Source organism: Eubalaena glacialis, chromosome 4 (assembly GCF_028564815.1).
Source record: "Eubalaena glacialis isolate mEubGla1 chromosome 4, mEubGla1.1.hap2.+ XY, whole genome shotgun sequence".
NCBI classification, from domain to species: Eukaryota; Metazoa; Chordata; class Mammalia; order Artiodactyla; family Balaenidae; genus Eubalaena; species Eubalaena glacialis.
Window position 1 is genome coordinate 49,320,106 of NC_083719.1, and position 15,718 is coordinate 49,335,823.

General features: G+C 37.7%; 1 protein-coding gene across 3 annotated transcripts in view; it reads left to right on the forward strand.

The window, feature by feature from the left end:
- The first annotated feature begins 2,763 nt into the window (after positions 1-2,763).
- IPO11 (importin 11) overlaps positions 2,764-15,718 on the forward strand; it is a 489,980-nt gene continuing 477,025 nt past the window's right edge. For all 3 annotated transcript variants that reach the window (XM_061189289.1, XM_061189288.1, XM_061189290.1), the window contains exon 1: positions 2,764-2,915. The gene's annotated coding sequence lies outside the window, so the exon portion shown is untranslated. The remainder of the gene's footprint in view (positions 2,916-15,718) is intronic.

The window sequence follows — 15,718 nt, forward strand, 5'->3', positions numbered from 1 at the left end:
TATTATAGAGTTGCCCAAGACCCAATTTTACCCAAGTTACAATATTAAATGAAGTGTAGCAAATTCGAAACCTTATGATTTCGGAGCACATATTGGTTTTCTATTGCTGCTATAAAAAATTGCCACAAACAGTAGCTTAAAGCAACACAAATTTATTGTCTGAGAGTTCTGAAGGTCAGAAGTCTAAAGTCATCTGCAGGACTGAGTTTCTTACAGAGACTGTAGGGGAGAATCCATTTCCTTGACTTTCCCAGCTTCTCTATGCTGCCTGTATTCATTAACTCATGGCCCCATGTCGCTGTGACCTCTGCTTCCATGGTCACATCTCTCTCTCGGATACTCCTGTCTCCCTCTTATAAAGACCCTTGTGAATACATTGGGTCCACAAGATAATATTTCCAGCTCAAGATTTTTAATTTAATCATATTAGCAAAGTCCCTTTTGCCATGAAAAGTAATATATTCACAGGTTTCAGGGACTAGGATTTGGCTATCTTTTATTCTATCTACCACAAAGCATATATCTAAATTTGAGTCTGTGCTTCTCCAGTTAAGAATTTGAAACTACTTAATTCATATGAGCATCATCTTCTAATCTGTAAAATGAGGGAAAGAATAATCTCCATATAGGGTGGTGATGAGGATAATAAATTACATGAAATGTCTACAGTTCAATGTCAGGCACTTAAAAAACACTTAGAACAGTTACTGGCACATAGGGAATATTTAGAAGTTAGCAATCATAATATTACTGAGGCAAATAATTTGCATTGTTATTATGTTTATCTGTTTTTAGGAACCTACTTGAGACTGAGGGGTGAGGGAAGCTAACGTTTCTTTAACTTATCATTTGCTCCATCAATTTTCTGCTTTCTCTTTTCAGTTTTCAACCATTTTGGGGGGAAAGCACTGAATATATATTTATATTTTAAATATGTTCTGAACAGCCCAATGATCATTTAATTTAAATTAATTTAATATTTGTCTTTTTCTTCAAAGAACGTGAGAATATGAGAATATAGCAGCAAAATGCAGTCATATGAGATTTATCCAGCTGTACATATTTGTTTTGTACATACTATATTACTAGATTTTACATTCATAGTAGCTGAAGCTAGGACCTCCAAGTGCATCTTAATTTGGTGCCCTGAAATTGTAGGCAAAATCTATGTATGTGCATTTTTCTAAGTTACAGCTTTCCTTCAATATCTGAAGAACCCATTATTCCAAACAGAAAAGATCCTTCTAAACAAATTTTTTCATTTTAATTAAAATTAGGTAATTTTTTCCTGCTTTATTGCATATTCCTTACAGCCTTGTTACAAAACGTGTGATCTATGGAGAGCAGCATTAACTGGAAACTCATTAGAAATGAAGACTCTCAGGCCCCACCTCAGACCAACTGAATCAGGATCTGTATTTTAACAAGACCCCCATGTGATTCTATGCACATTTAAAATTTGAGAAGTATTACCTTTCAGTAAAATCAGAAGATACAATCAAGCAAAATAAATTAAAAAATAAAACATGCCCATAATACCATCCAACTAGTGACAAACCCTGTTAACATTTTCGCATATACTTATTTCCAAAAATGGAACCATACTGAGCATATTGTTTTGTAACCCACTCTTTCCCTAATGCATTGTGAACATGTTAACATATCAACATAATTTTAAAATTTTTTTAAGTTTAATTTTTATTTTATATTGGAGTATAGTTGATTTACAATGTTTTGTTAGTTTCAGGTGTACAGCAAAGTGATTCAATTATACATACACACATATCCATTCTTTTTCAGATTCTTTTTCAACATTATTTTTAATGGCCAATTTGTATTGTATTATATATGCATGTGTCATGATTTAATCATTCCTTTGGTGGTCATTTAGGTAATTTTTGTATTTTTACTTTCAAAAATAGCCCTTGTGTGATGAGCATCTTGTAATGCAAGGCTTATGATTGCCTGGTTCAAACCTAACACTGCTAGTTACTACTTACTAGCTGTGTGAACTTAGGCAGGTTACTTGATCTTTCTAATGCTTCAGCTTCTTCACCCTCATAGGGTTGTTTTAAGGATTTAAATACATGATTCATCTGAAGATCTTAGAACTGTATCTGGCACATTCTAAATGATTAATGAATGTTATCTATTATTTTTATTAATCTTTATGAACACTAAACTATTTCCGTACAACTATTTTTTTCTAAATGTAAAACTTAGGTCACTAAGCTAGTTAGCAGCAGAGGCAGAGAGAACTGGATTTACTCCCTTTTAATCTTTCCACTCTTGCTATCGTTCTGGACTAGAGCGCCGAGCAAGTTTAGGACCTTAAAAAAATAAATATTCGTGGGAGGGCTGACTGCTGAGAGTAGGATTATTTTAAATAATTCTTTACCGAGACAGATCCGTAAAACAATGCAGTTTGGCAGCTGATATCTGGAATAAGAAAGGGAAAATGATTGTGATTTAAGCTTCAATCAACCCAGGAGACAGTTGATTTTCCCAGGAGTGGGGCAGAGCCGACCTATGGTTTCCATGGTTACAGGTCGCTCAGCGTCCGGTTGGGGGGGGGGGTGGGTCCCAGCTCTCTATACTACGCAAGCACACAGAGCTGCCTTAGACGCCCGGCGCCTTCGGTTTCGAAGGGAAAGCTCCTCCCTCTCCTTTCGCCGTTCTCCTATCGTCTTCTGTCTTTGCCTAGTCCACGCGCTCCGGGTGTCCGTGACGCAGTATTCGAGCGCCTGCGTCGTTTGGAGCCGCGACGCTGAACATGGCGCGTTCCTAGAAGCGGCTTTCGGCATCAGTAGGCGGCGGCGTGTGGACTGGAAGCGTGGGGAGCAGGACGAGCTGACGCCGCTTCGTGTTGGAGCGTGGAAGCGGGAGAGCCGGGCCATTCCGGACCGAACCAAACGGTGAGGCCCCGGCCTGAGAGCCACAGAGCGCGCGCGAGCGGGAGGAGTGGGCTGGGCAGCGGAGACCCGAGGGGTGAGGGAAGAACGTGTGGCTAGTGGGAGGCCAGACATAGCAGTAGCGAGAGGAGGGCGGCCTGCAGGCTTGGCTCTCCGTTACCCCAAGGACCCCTGGGAGCTCGAGGCTGCCCCAGTCAGCCCGGGAGCGGGAAGCATGGTCGCGGAGGAATCAGGACGCAGGGAGGCAGGGGCTGGGTGCCAAAATGGGGACGTAGGGTGCTCATTGTGGCTGCGTTGCGGGTTAGGGTGGTTCATTTGCCCTTGGGGGATAGGTGGTGCCACTTTTCAGAGAACGTGGTCATCTTTAGTATAAAACCACTGTATGTTGTTATTGCACCCACAATACTGCTACTAATAGTAATACTGTGAAAGCTTTAATTGACCATTAGACCCTTGCTTGCCTTTAACGAACAAGTGAAGGAAGTTATACATGTTCATAGAGGACTTACTTGCTGAGGTATGGCCGACAGTGCTCGAGCCCAGCGACTTCTGCAGCTCTATAACTTGAGGGTATTTGTGATTCAGCAAAACTATTTTGAGGCCCATTGCATTTGTCATTTTTTTTTTTTTTAATCCTTTTGTGACATGGTGGTGAATGAGGGAAGTCTTATTTTTTCAGAGTGACTTGGCTAGATAGATAGGACTGCTAAATTGCCTCCTGGTACCAGGGTTGCAGTTGATCTCCCCTCCCCACCCCATTTGAATGGGCTCGGTTGTAGTGCGCTAGTGCCCTTGCGATTTGGTTATTCTTCAGAAGGGAATAAGGAAGAGTAGTTTACAGCCATAATATTTTTTATTTTTTCTTGGATAGGGAGTTCATTACTTCGTTTTCACGTTATTTCAAACTTCTCTATTCAGTACAGAGGTTTCAGGTTAAAGGCAGAGTGACTCTACCATATGAGACATCCATTTCATGACATTTTTTCTTAGGTCTTTTGTCACTGAAGAAGATTTCTGTGAAATTAGATTGAAAATCTCTCCCTGTTGGTTGTGATAGGATTGTGGAATTTACCTCCTGTAACCCCTAGCACAGGGAATAGTAAAAAAACAGTTTAATTATAGCAATGATTTGTGGCGATATATTATAGCCCTGGGGCAGCTGGGCTGTCTCTGCCCTAGTTACACTTCCTAAAGCAGAAAAGAATTCTCAACACAAACAAATTTAGTTGTGATAATACAATTGGAGGTTCTAAACAAATAGGTGAAGATTATTTGGGAATTAACATAAAAATCTTTAGGTTTAAAAAAAAAAAACAATTTTAGGTTTTGTGACACTGTGGAATGTGTTTGCATTCAGGATCAAACCAGAATGCAAAAGAATCTTTGTAGACATGTGGCAGCTAAAGTATACTGAAGATTTTTCTAGAGATAAATACATGTGTTTTTCCAGAAATGTTCATATTTTGAGAAAGAAAATGTATTTGATTAGATAGGTTTTAACCTTTGTGTTGTATATATGTGTACGTGTGTGTGTTTGTATTTAATCTTGGGCTTCTCCTAATTTAGTGTTATTGATGGCAATTCCTTTCTTTTCCTATGATTCCTTTCTTTTCCTGTCTGCACCAAATGGGGACTATCAGTTAATTTCAGAGTGTTTCACGGAATGGCAAGACATTTCGTGCAGGTGTGAGTCTAGAGTGTTTTTCCTTGGTTTTCTAAAATCAGGCTGATTACAGATAAGCCGATAATTATAAGCTTTGTAGAACTTGAGCTGGATCAGTGTTCTACACCCTTGCAGCTCAAAATATGGTGTAGGCATCACCTGAAAGTTTGTTAGAAATGCACAATCTCAGGCTTAACCCCAGATCTACTGAATCAGAATCTGCATTTTAACAAGCTCTCCAGATGATATGAATGTACATTACAGCTTGAGACACACTACTTTGGTTGGTAAAAGTTGAAGACCAAGGTCATGCACAAACCTGCATAAACATTGTAGCACTTCTTACTTTTAATCTGAGGTGATCTTATGCTGATTATCAAGTCTGGTTTGTCTGGTTGAAGAAACTTAAGGCCCAGAATGGTAAGTGACTTGCACAAGGTCACATGTTATCTAGATTTTTAAACCAGGTTCTGATTCATTGCAATGCATTTCTTTTGTTAGTTACTGCTAGAGTTCACCGTATTGAAACTGAACTAAAGCATTCATGAATGACACTAGGTGTTCATTCAGTAACAAACATTTACTGACTAATGGAAAGGCAGCCTAATAATCCTCTGTGTCTTTAGTAACTACTCTTATTTCCCATGGTGGTTATTAGCCCACCACCTCCTTCCTTCCTTACTCTTTCCTGGATAATGTTGCCTTCTGCTTCACAGAGGAAATGCAGTACATTGGTGGGAACTTCATTGCTTTTTTCCCTCTTTCACCTGCATACTTGTCTACCTCTATCTGTTCGTCTCTAATTGTGTTCCGAGTTTTTTCTCCTCAGGGACAATGTTTCCTGGGTGTATTAGTTTGCTGGGGCTGACATAACAAAAAGCAGAGACTGGGTGGCTTAAACAAGAGAAATTTATTTTCTCACAGTTTTGAAGGCTGGAAGTCCACAATTAAGGTTAGGGCAGAAATAGTTTCTTCTGAGGCCTCTCTCCTTGAGTTACAGATGCCCTCTTTCTGCCTCTTTACATGGTTGTACCTTTGTGCACTAGAACCTCTAGTGTCTCTTTCTCATTAAAACACCAGTCATATTGGATGAGAGTCCACTCTGATGGCCTCATTTTAACTTAATCACATCTTCAAAATTCTTATCTTCAGTACTGGGGATACTGAGGGTTAGGGCTTCCAACATATGAATTTTGGGGAATACAGTTTAGTCCATAACACTTGGTTATTCCTTTTACTCTCAACTGGTACTAATTTATCAGGATTTAAATGCACTTGTCTTAAATACACTCTTTTCACTCTAGATTCCTCTGCAATTTTATCTGTAATTATTTCCCTTAAGGTTCTTGAAAAAGTTGTCTATGTTCATTTTCTCCACCTTTTTCTTATTTATTTATTTATTTTTCAGTGTGTTGAAGTCTGCCAATCGACTGCAGTTACTGATTTTGATGGGGTGATGGTCACTATTGATCTCCTTATTCTGAAATCTAATGGAATCTTTTTAATCATTTGACATTTTGACTAGTCCTCCTTGAAATTCTCTTCTGTTTCTGTGACACTGTAGTCTCCTTATGTTCCTTCCATGTCTTGGTCAGTCTTCCCTTGGTATATTTTTCTCTCTTCTCTGGCCACTTTAAATATTCATTTCACTCTGGCATACTATCTTCTCCTCTCTTCTGCCTCTGCCTACTCTCCTTGAAGGGTTTCATCCTTTATGAGTTCAACTTCTATATCTATTTTGATGACTCCCAGATCTGTTTAGCACAGATAACTCTGACACATTGTGGTTGTATTAAGATACCTTAAACTCATGTCAAAAAAATTACGTATCTCACCCTTTCTGAAGTTGCTTCTCTTCTTCCTGTGATTCTTGCATGCAGCTCATCACTCACTCAGAGACACCAGAATCTTAACTCTTCCCTGTTATTACCCTTATGTGCTAACCTTCCCGCACTTAACTATATTACTATTTACCAAATCTTGTTTTACCTCTTTCATCTACTTTTTCTCTGTGGCTACTACCTTGGTTCAGATTATCATTATTATCTGGACTTCTATGTAAACCTTCTAAATAATTTCCATGCTTCTGAGAATGCATGCCATCCCTCTGTACCTTTCCTTTTTCTGTAGGCAGATGGTGCTGTTATTCTGCAGTCTTTCTCTGCAGACTTTCAGATAAAAATCCAAACTACCAAGCCTTGGAAATAGGGATGTTAATGATTTGAGCCTTGCTTGTTTTTGCTTTCACCTTCTCTTATTTCCTGCCTCACATTGTTTTGTCATGCTGAATTGTTTACAGTTCTTCAGAAGCGTTAGGATGTTTTTTAAAATTGAGACACTTTTATGTTGTGTGTCTTCTGCCTAGAATGTACCCATCACCTGTTTGACAAATACCCATAATGTGCTCATCAGGATAACTTCTGCTCAGCACAAATGCTGCCTTCCTCCCCTCTGGGAAGCCTTCCCCAGCCTTCCTAGGGTGAGTTAGGTCATCTTCTGACCTTCTTCCATAAGTGCTTATCATAGCGCTTGTACTATATTGTAATTGTCTTTTTTCCTCTCTAGACTTGAATGCAAAGACTCTCTTATTTATTTCTCAGAGTAGTGCCTGGCCATGAGAAGCTGCTTCATTGCTGAATACTGTGAATGCAAATTGAATTGCCAGGGAGTTGAAAAAAATGTGGAATGTTACATACTCTGGAGGTTATATAACCACTCAGGTTATATACTGTGAGTGGGCTTGAAAAGTCAGAGACTTGGGTTCATTTTTGTGACTTTACACAGCTATAAGTGGAGATTGGGATGTAGTCATTGAATTCATTTATTTAACAAATATTTATTCATGTACCAGGTACTAATTCTAGATTCTGGTGATATTCCTTTGAACAAATCTCCTGGTGTCTGGATTTTACATTCTAATTGGGATTCTGAACAATAAACACATGTGTATTAGAATGTCAGACAGTTAAAAGTGTTATGCAGAAAAATGGAAGATTAGGAAATAGAAGGAAGGATATCCGGACTAGAGAGATTCTGGATTGAAAGGTAAGCTATTTTAGATTGGGCAGTCAGGGAAGACTTATTTGATTAGTTGACAATTTGAGCAGAAACTGGATTGAAGCTAAAGAGCCAGACATGCAGATATCTAGAGGCAAGAGATTTGCAGCCAGAGGGAACACATTCTGCAAGGGGAGGATAAGATATATTTTATGTATCTGTTCCACTAACTATGGACAGCATATTGTCTCTAGCTCTCTCTTATTGTAGACAACTCCAAGACAAACACCCTTATCCTTGTCTCTTCCTTGTATGCCTGTGCAGGAGTTTCTATAGTACCAAGTGTGGAACTGCTGGGTCATAGGATATTATCTGATCATAGGATGTACGCACGCACACAAACACATTTCATTCATGATGACAAGATTGCTCTCCAAAGTGGTTTTACTAATGTATACTCCTAGCAGCAGTGCATAAAGGTTTCTATTTACATACATTCTTGCCAGCACTGAATATTTTCAGAATTTGTAATTTTTGCCAATCTGATGATTATAAAGTAATACCTCTTTAAAAAAAAAATTCCTGATAAAGCTTGTTAACTTTGTGTATGGTATTTTCATTGACTTTTAATTTTGGTTTTCAATTTTGCTATAGTAAAATTTATCAGGAATATAAGCTCTAGTCTTTTGATACTATATTGTGGTTGTCAGGTCTAAAGATTTTTTAAATTTTGGTTTTCAGTTTTGCTGTAACAAAATTTATCAGGAAGATAAGCTCTAGTCTTGATATTGTATTTTGGTTCTCAGGTGTAAAGATTTTTTAAAAACAGTTAATTTCATTGGTATTTGACAACACTGTGATCAAAAGGAAAAATGTGGTAGTCAATAGAGAGTGTTGGGTTGGGATAGGAGACTTGAATTCTAGGTTTCCAGAAATGTCACCAATTTGCCTGTGACTGTACAGGAGTCACAGTTTTTCTCTTTAACTTCTTTAGGACACAGTTTCTTGGTCAGTAAAACAAAATGCTTAAATTAGATATACTTACTGTTTAGAGAACTGATATGGATGGCTCTAAGGTGATAGAAAATTATTTTAATGACTCAGAACATAATTTTAATGATAAAATGTAGAACAGTTTCTAATTTTGAGGGTGTTACTGGGCATACAGCCTATAACATGTTTTAATGAGTGAATTTTTATAAATTCAAGTGAGTCCTTAGGCTGAACTCTCACAGCAAGAATGAGATTCTTCTAAGACGAGTTGTATGATATCCTGGATCAGTAATTGGAAACTACCAATCAAAGATATATATATTTGGAGAGGACTGATGATCCCTTAACAGCAAAAAGTTTTGACTAAAATTTGGTCAGTTATGGTCTACTAAATTTAGGCTGTGCTATTACTGCCATTCAAAGAACAGTATCTTCCCAAAATCAAGCTTACAGCTTTTCCTTCCTATTTCTTTGACATCAGAGAAGGAACTTTAAAACCAATAAGCATAATTGCTGTTCTTTAATAGTTTTCATACAGTTGTATATTTTTTTCTTTTACCTAAAGAGATGTCAAAGAAGGTGGTGGTGACACTAGTTGGGGCCTCACTGCTGGCGCTACCTTGGTGGGTGTCACTGTTGTTTAGGATTAGCTCCTTAACTATGAGAAGGTGTTCAGTCATGGGGGACTCTCATGTATACCAAACAGGCAAGAGACTTATGGAAGTTTATCAATGCCATTTTACTAAAAACTCCCAGTACGACATGAATACTTGGGTTTATTGGACAGGACTTCTTTCACAGCTGTCTTCTGGCACTGTATACTGTCTTCTTACATACTGTATAATTTACTTCTCTGTCTCCATCCACTAGCATATACTCTCCATGAGAGCAGGGATTTTTTGTCTTTTTAGTTCATTGATGTATCTTAAGTGCCTAGAATAATGTCTGGCATTGTAGGTGTTCAATAAATATTTGAATGAATGAATGAATGTGGAAAAGTCTAATGACAGGCCAATAAGTATCAGAAACCTGATTGAGAGAACAGGATTAGAACAGAGGATGTTAGATATTCCCAGTGAAAAGCATTGTTAAATTTTATTGGCTCAATGTGCCTCATTTCAGTAGGCGAAGATACTGAGCGAATTGTTCATTCATTTATTCCTTCCTTCATTTTTTTTTTAGCTCTTCAGCATACTGTTTACTTTCGTAGTGTCTTTTATAGATATTTCTCTCTTAACTGTGATATAATTTCTGTACTTCCAGAAATATTGTTGTTTCTTTGACCTCTTTTTCATCATTTCTAAAAGCCTGCCTTCTGCTCTTAGAAATTACAATCACATTATTGCTTTGTTCAGTTCATCAAACATTTACTGAGCATTTGCTATAGCCCTGACACTGTATTAGGTGCTCGCATATATAGATGAATAAGACACAATATTTGCCTTTAAGCAGCTCATGATTTTGTTGATGGGACTCAAAAGGAAATAGATGTAATAACAGAAGTATGTTCTATGTAGAAGAGTGGTGTGGAGGAAGGAGCGCTTTACTATCTAGTGCATTTAAAGATTTCCAGAGCAGCTGATGTCAGCAGCTTTAGTATTCTCTGTATCATGGTCCATTAGCTGTCACTTTAAAAAACATACTGAACCACTTCAGTATGTTAAAAAACATACACAAAAATAGACGGAATTGTATCATGAACCCTTATCTACTCACCACCCAGGTTTAACAGCTATCAGCTCATGGTCAATTTTATTTCATCTTACCTTCACCTACTTCCGCTCTAACTACATTGGTCGTGCTGTCTAGAAGCTTGGTCATTTTCAGGTTTAACTTCTTTTTTTGGCAAACTGCTTTAAGATTTCTGTTTCTCAAAGTTTGAACTCTTCCCCTGGTCTTCACAGAAATTCATTTCTTTCTTGTCTTTGACACATTGTCTTTCTCTAGTTTGCTTTTGACTCCAGGCAGTTGAACAGTTTTGTAATATTTCATATCCATAATTCCTCAAGAATGTTTTCTGCCTCTTATTATTCTTTTAGTAGATTTGGGCTATAGATCATGATTTGACTTGCAGGAATTTAACTGTCTTTGAAAAAATGACATCTTCCTCACATCTCTATGTAGGATATGTTCCAGTGATTCATGGTAAATACTATATTGCTTATACATTTCACCAAAAGGGCTACTCGCCATTCAGGTTTTTATTTGCCCAGTACCTGTTCTTCCAGGAGGAAATTTGGAGCTTTCAAGTTCTTATGCCACTGTCTCAATGGCTTGTATCTGGCTTTTCTTCTTCTTTCTGAATATTTGTCCTTCTGTCAAATGTGGACTACTGCATGTTTTTCTCCTTAGGTGATTTCATCCTTCTCCTCATATCACTCTGCCTGTTCCTGTTCTACAGTTTCTCAGTCTCCTTTATGCTACAATATTGCTTATGAATATTACATTTTCTTAAGTTCTGTCATATTTATTTTGTGTAAAGCTCAAACACATTTATGTCTTCATCTCACATTTTCTTTTGCTAGAGAAGAGAGAATTTTTTTTTTTTTTTAATGAATTTATTTATTTGTTTTTGGCTGCATTGGGTCTTCGTTGCTGCGCACGGCCTTTCTCTAGTTGTGGCGAGTGGTGGCTACTCTTCGTTGTGGTGCACGGGCTTCTCATTGCAGTGGCTTCTCTTGTTGCGGAGCACGGGCTCTAGGCGTGCGGGATTCAGTAGTTGTGGCACGCGGGCTCAGTAGTTGTGGCTTGCGGGCCCTAGAGCACAGACTCAGTAGTTGTGGTGCATGGGCTTAGTTGCTTTGCGGCATGTGGGATCTTCCTGGACCAGGGCTCGAACCTGTGTCCCCTGCATTGACAGGCAGATTCTTAACCACTGCACCACCAGGGAAGTCCTGAAGAGAGTATTTTTAATCTTCCTTTTGTTTTGTTTTGTTTTGTTTTGGCTGCACTGCACAGCTTGTGGGATCTTAGTTCCCCAACCAGGAATTGAACCTGGGCCCTTGGCAGTGAAAGCACAGAGTCCTAACCACTGGACTGCCAGGGAATTCCCGAGAAGAGAGTATTTTTAATGATGCAGTATTTAAGTACAGAAGTAGAGACAGTGCTGTAAGGTTGTTGTCATGTTTTGCCTCAGTGTGAAGTTTTCATTTTCATGTTTTCAGTACCATCTTGTATTTACATTATTCTTTAGGGTCCCATTCATTTCTTTCCCTCAGGAGTGCTTTTCTCAGCATTCTTTGCCCTAACTTCCTGAACCCTGAAAACACTTGCTGTAAGGTTGTCCTGCCACTTTGCAGATGGTTGTCCTGACCAAGTGGTCACTGAGAATTCCAGTGTCCTTCTCTTCCCCTGTCGTTGATGGGAAGAGGATGCTTAGAACATACTCTTTGGGATGTGCTACTTACTTCTTACCATCAGGTGGCACTGCAGATTAATCAGTTTATTTCTACGTCTTTAGAAATAGTAGATCTAGTAGGATGTTATCTTGTAAAGGAGCAAGTTGATGTGGAAACTTTCATGGAAAATACTTCGAAGTGAAATTAAAGATAAACACGATATTGCTAACAAATACAAATTTATTTTCCTTTTATATGATGGAAGTGTACAGTATATATGTATGTGAAGCTTAAAGAAAAGTAAATAATAAATCAGAATTTTTTTTCTTAGTTTCATTTTTCTCAGACTGTTAAATGTTTTAAACTTTTGTTTTTATGAACGTCACATAGTAAGAATTTTTAGAGATGAATATTTGTAGGTAAAACTGCTGTTAGAATATAAGACTCAGAGTCCCCTGCATGAGGAAGATGTCTTTTGGTAAACATTGCCATCACAAATCCAGGTAATATGGCAGAACTGTTGCTTATCAACTCTTGCTACTGAAAACCAAGTCCTGAATGTTTATGATGAGAGTGCAGTTATTGACTACATTATCTACTTAAATGTATATATATAATATATTGCCATGATTTCTTGGTATGTGCTTGACAAGAGAAATACATGATGATTTGAAACTCTTGAGGAGTTTGAATAAGTTTTAGGATTACAGAAGAGAAATCAAGCAAATATTCCCATGGAAATTTAGAGTAGGTGTAAAGTGAAAATTCTTGGCCTTTTAAAAAAAATGTTTTTTCATCGTAAAGGTAAAATGTGTAGACTATTAGAATCCCCATAACTCCTAGGACTACCTTAGCACAACACTTTATAATCTTATGTTTCCTGCTTGTCTTTTATTCTTAGGCATTTTTATATTTGTATAGCTTTATTACGTATATTTTATGTGGTATTTTTTATTTGACATTATAGATATTCCTCTAATTACAAAATAGACTAAGAGTATTTTTAAAATCCTGATTGGTTTAGGAGTTAAGCTTGAGTTTCTACCACCAAGCAGGAGTTTGTAGGTCCTTTGAAACTCTTGAGTAGGTAGAATATTTTAGGAGTAGAGAAGAGAAAGCAAGGGAATATCTCCTCTCCTCCTTGTTCTATATGTTTTAGTGTGTATCTTTTATTATCTTTTATTCCAGAATATATCAGTCTTTGACAGTCTGCATGATGTCTCATAGGGAATGCTTCCATAGCCCTGGTGGTTCTTTAACTTGAAGGTATTTGGAGATATATGGAAGCATCTTGAGTCAAAACAATCCCTAGGAAGTGTTATTTACATATACTATGCAGGGATGCTAAACAACCTATAATGCATGCACAGAGAAGAATTTTCCTGCCAAGCAGTCTCTGTTGAGAAACTGAAATGAATCCAAATGGTACAGTGTGAATTTGAATAGGACTAGCATCTTTGGAGCCTTCTGGCTTATGTCAGAAGTCTTATGTCCTTTCATCTTGCTTTAGTTTCTTAAACAAGTGCTCTTCCTTGCTCTGAATTAACATCACTTGTTGTTGTTACTCTAGCCACATTTTTCATTTCTTCAGCTTTTCCTGGTCTCTTGCTAACTTTGGCATTTACATAGAGCACTTAAAAGAAAATAACAGCTTTATTAAGATATAATTCACAGACCATACAATTCACCCACTGCAAACGTACAATTCAGTGAGTTTTAGTATATTCACAGAGTTGTGTGATCATCACTACAATCGATTTTAGAACATTTCATCACCTCAAACTGAAGTCATTCCACATTTTACCAAGATTTAGTAGTATTTCTTGCATAAATGTTTCTCCATTTGCTGTATGTCCTTAAATATGCTTTCCAGAGACTGTAAATGGTTGCTTTTTATAACTTTTATCAGTTACAGTTGTTTAACTGAGCAGAGGATCTGTGGAGCTCTTCATGCCACCATCCCAGAAGTATTCTCTCTCCTTTCTTTTAAACTCGAAATTGGATCTAGAGTCTTGATTAGATTGTGGCTGATCAGTTTTGGTAGTTCAGAGATGAGGTTGTATACTTCTTTTTGCATCATCACATCAGGAGGCACTTTAGCTCAAGTTGTGCAGCTGTTGGTGATACTGAAGTTGCTTTCTTGGTTGAGCCAGAGACTGACAGATCCCTTCATTTTAAAGGTTTGTTTATCTCTTCATTGCATTTAGCAAGTAATCTGTGGGGCGATACACTGGGATATTCTGTTCCCCAACAGCTCTTCTCTCACTTAATGGTTTTAGCATCCATATTGATCTATGCCTGAATAAATTATTTCACTGAGGGGACTTTTTTGATTTCGAAATTCTTTTTTCTTCAATTTTTCTTGTAATCTTACACCTTCTTTTCTTCAGATTACTTACTGCTTTAACTTTTAAAAGTGGGGTGTGGTTATTGTTTGTGTGGAATGTCCTAAAACTAAGGACAAACACAGATAATGTAGTAGTCTAAAGAAAATTGTCATGACTGAAGTTAAAGTCGATGCAGGCCTGAGAAGTCTGTTTGTTGGTGGCAGGCAGGGTTACTGAGTTTTCCCTATTTGTTTCTTTTAATGAAAATTGGTAAGTTTCCAACTACAGGTGCATCTGTATTATCTTTGGACTTCGGATTTTTCCACAGTTGGCAAAGTATCTTATAGAATCAAGCCTAGAAAGTCCAGTACAAGGTATGAGTATTTTTAGGCTCTTGGTCATATATTGCTAGATTATTTAGACTTTAATAGAATCAAAGACTACAATAAAGTTCAGTAATGAATAAATTGAACTGATTGACTTGTGAAATAGTGAGAAGGGTGAAATGCCTGCCCTTTTAATTTTCACCTTCTCATTTCGTATTATTGTTCTTAGAGGAAAAAAAGTATGCATTTAGATTTTGAATAATGCTCTTCTGTAGTGTAGTTGAGAGCTAATAAAATGCTCACAAGCAGTGTTTCCTCTTGCTTATGATTTTGAAACTATACAAATTAATGAAAATCAAAGCAATCTCAGTGTATACACTATTAATTAGAAGACCTAGGCAAATTTAATCTTGCTGTTTGCTTGGTTGTCTCTTGATAATTTATAGGAGCACAGAAAGGGAAAGGATACATTGTTTTAACATAGGTATGGGATTTCTCTCACTACACATAGACCTCAACAGAGGAGATGTAACAGCACTTCCACTGTGAGAGACAAGCTTCCATGGCCTTCAGGCCTACATGGTGATGATCGCCATGAAGATCCTGTCAAGTTCTTTGAGAAATACCTCTGGCCATTCCCACCAGTTAGTCTGTGTCTGTCTCTCCCTCTCCTCCTACCTTCTACCCTGTCCCTTCTTTTCTCATTCCTTACCCCCTTCTCCTTTTCTTCTTACCTCTCTTTCTCTGTCAGTCTCAGGTCTCTGGCTTTTTTTGGAGACTAGTTGTATGTCTGCTTCACTACTATGTGCAAATAACAGTAGCAGCCCTGTTATATTTCTGCATGCTAATTCCAAGAGAAAGATATTGAAGGTTAATTTCCAGGTGTACTACCCTCCAAACTGACTACTGCTAGTCAGTAATCATCTATCTTTTATCCCAAATGAAGTTTATTTCCACACTGTTAAATTTGAATGACTCAGTACATTTCTCCCCCTGTTCTTTGTTGCCATTGTTGTCCTCTCAAGAAAACTCCACAATTGAGTACTGTATGAATATTTAATACATAGAAAATGTAGTCCTTTCAGATTTCTGATGGATTCAGGAATCTTTTTCTCCAGGAACCTATTATGGGAGAGCATGGTGTGTTTCTAAGTATTAGGGA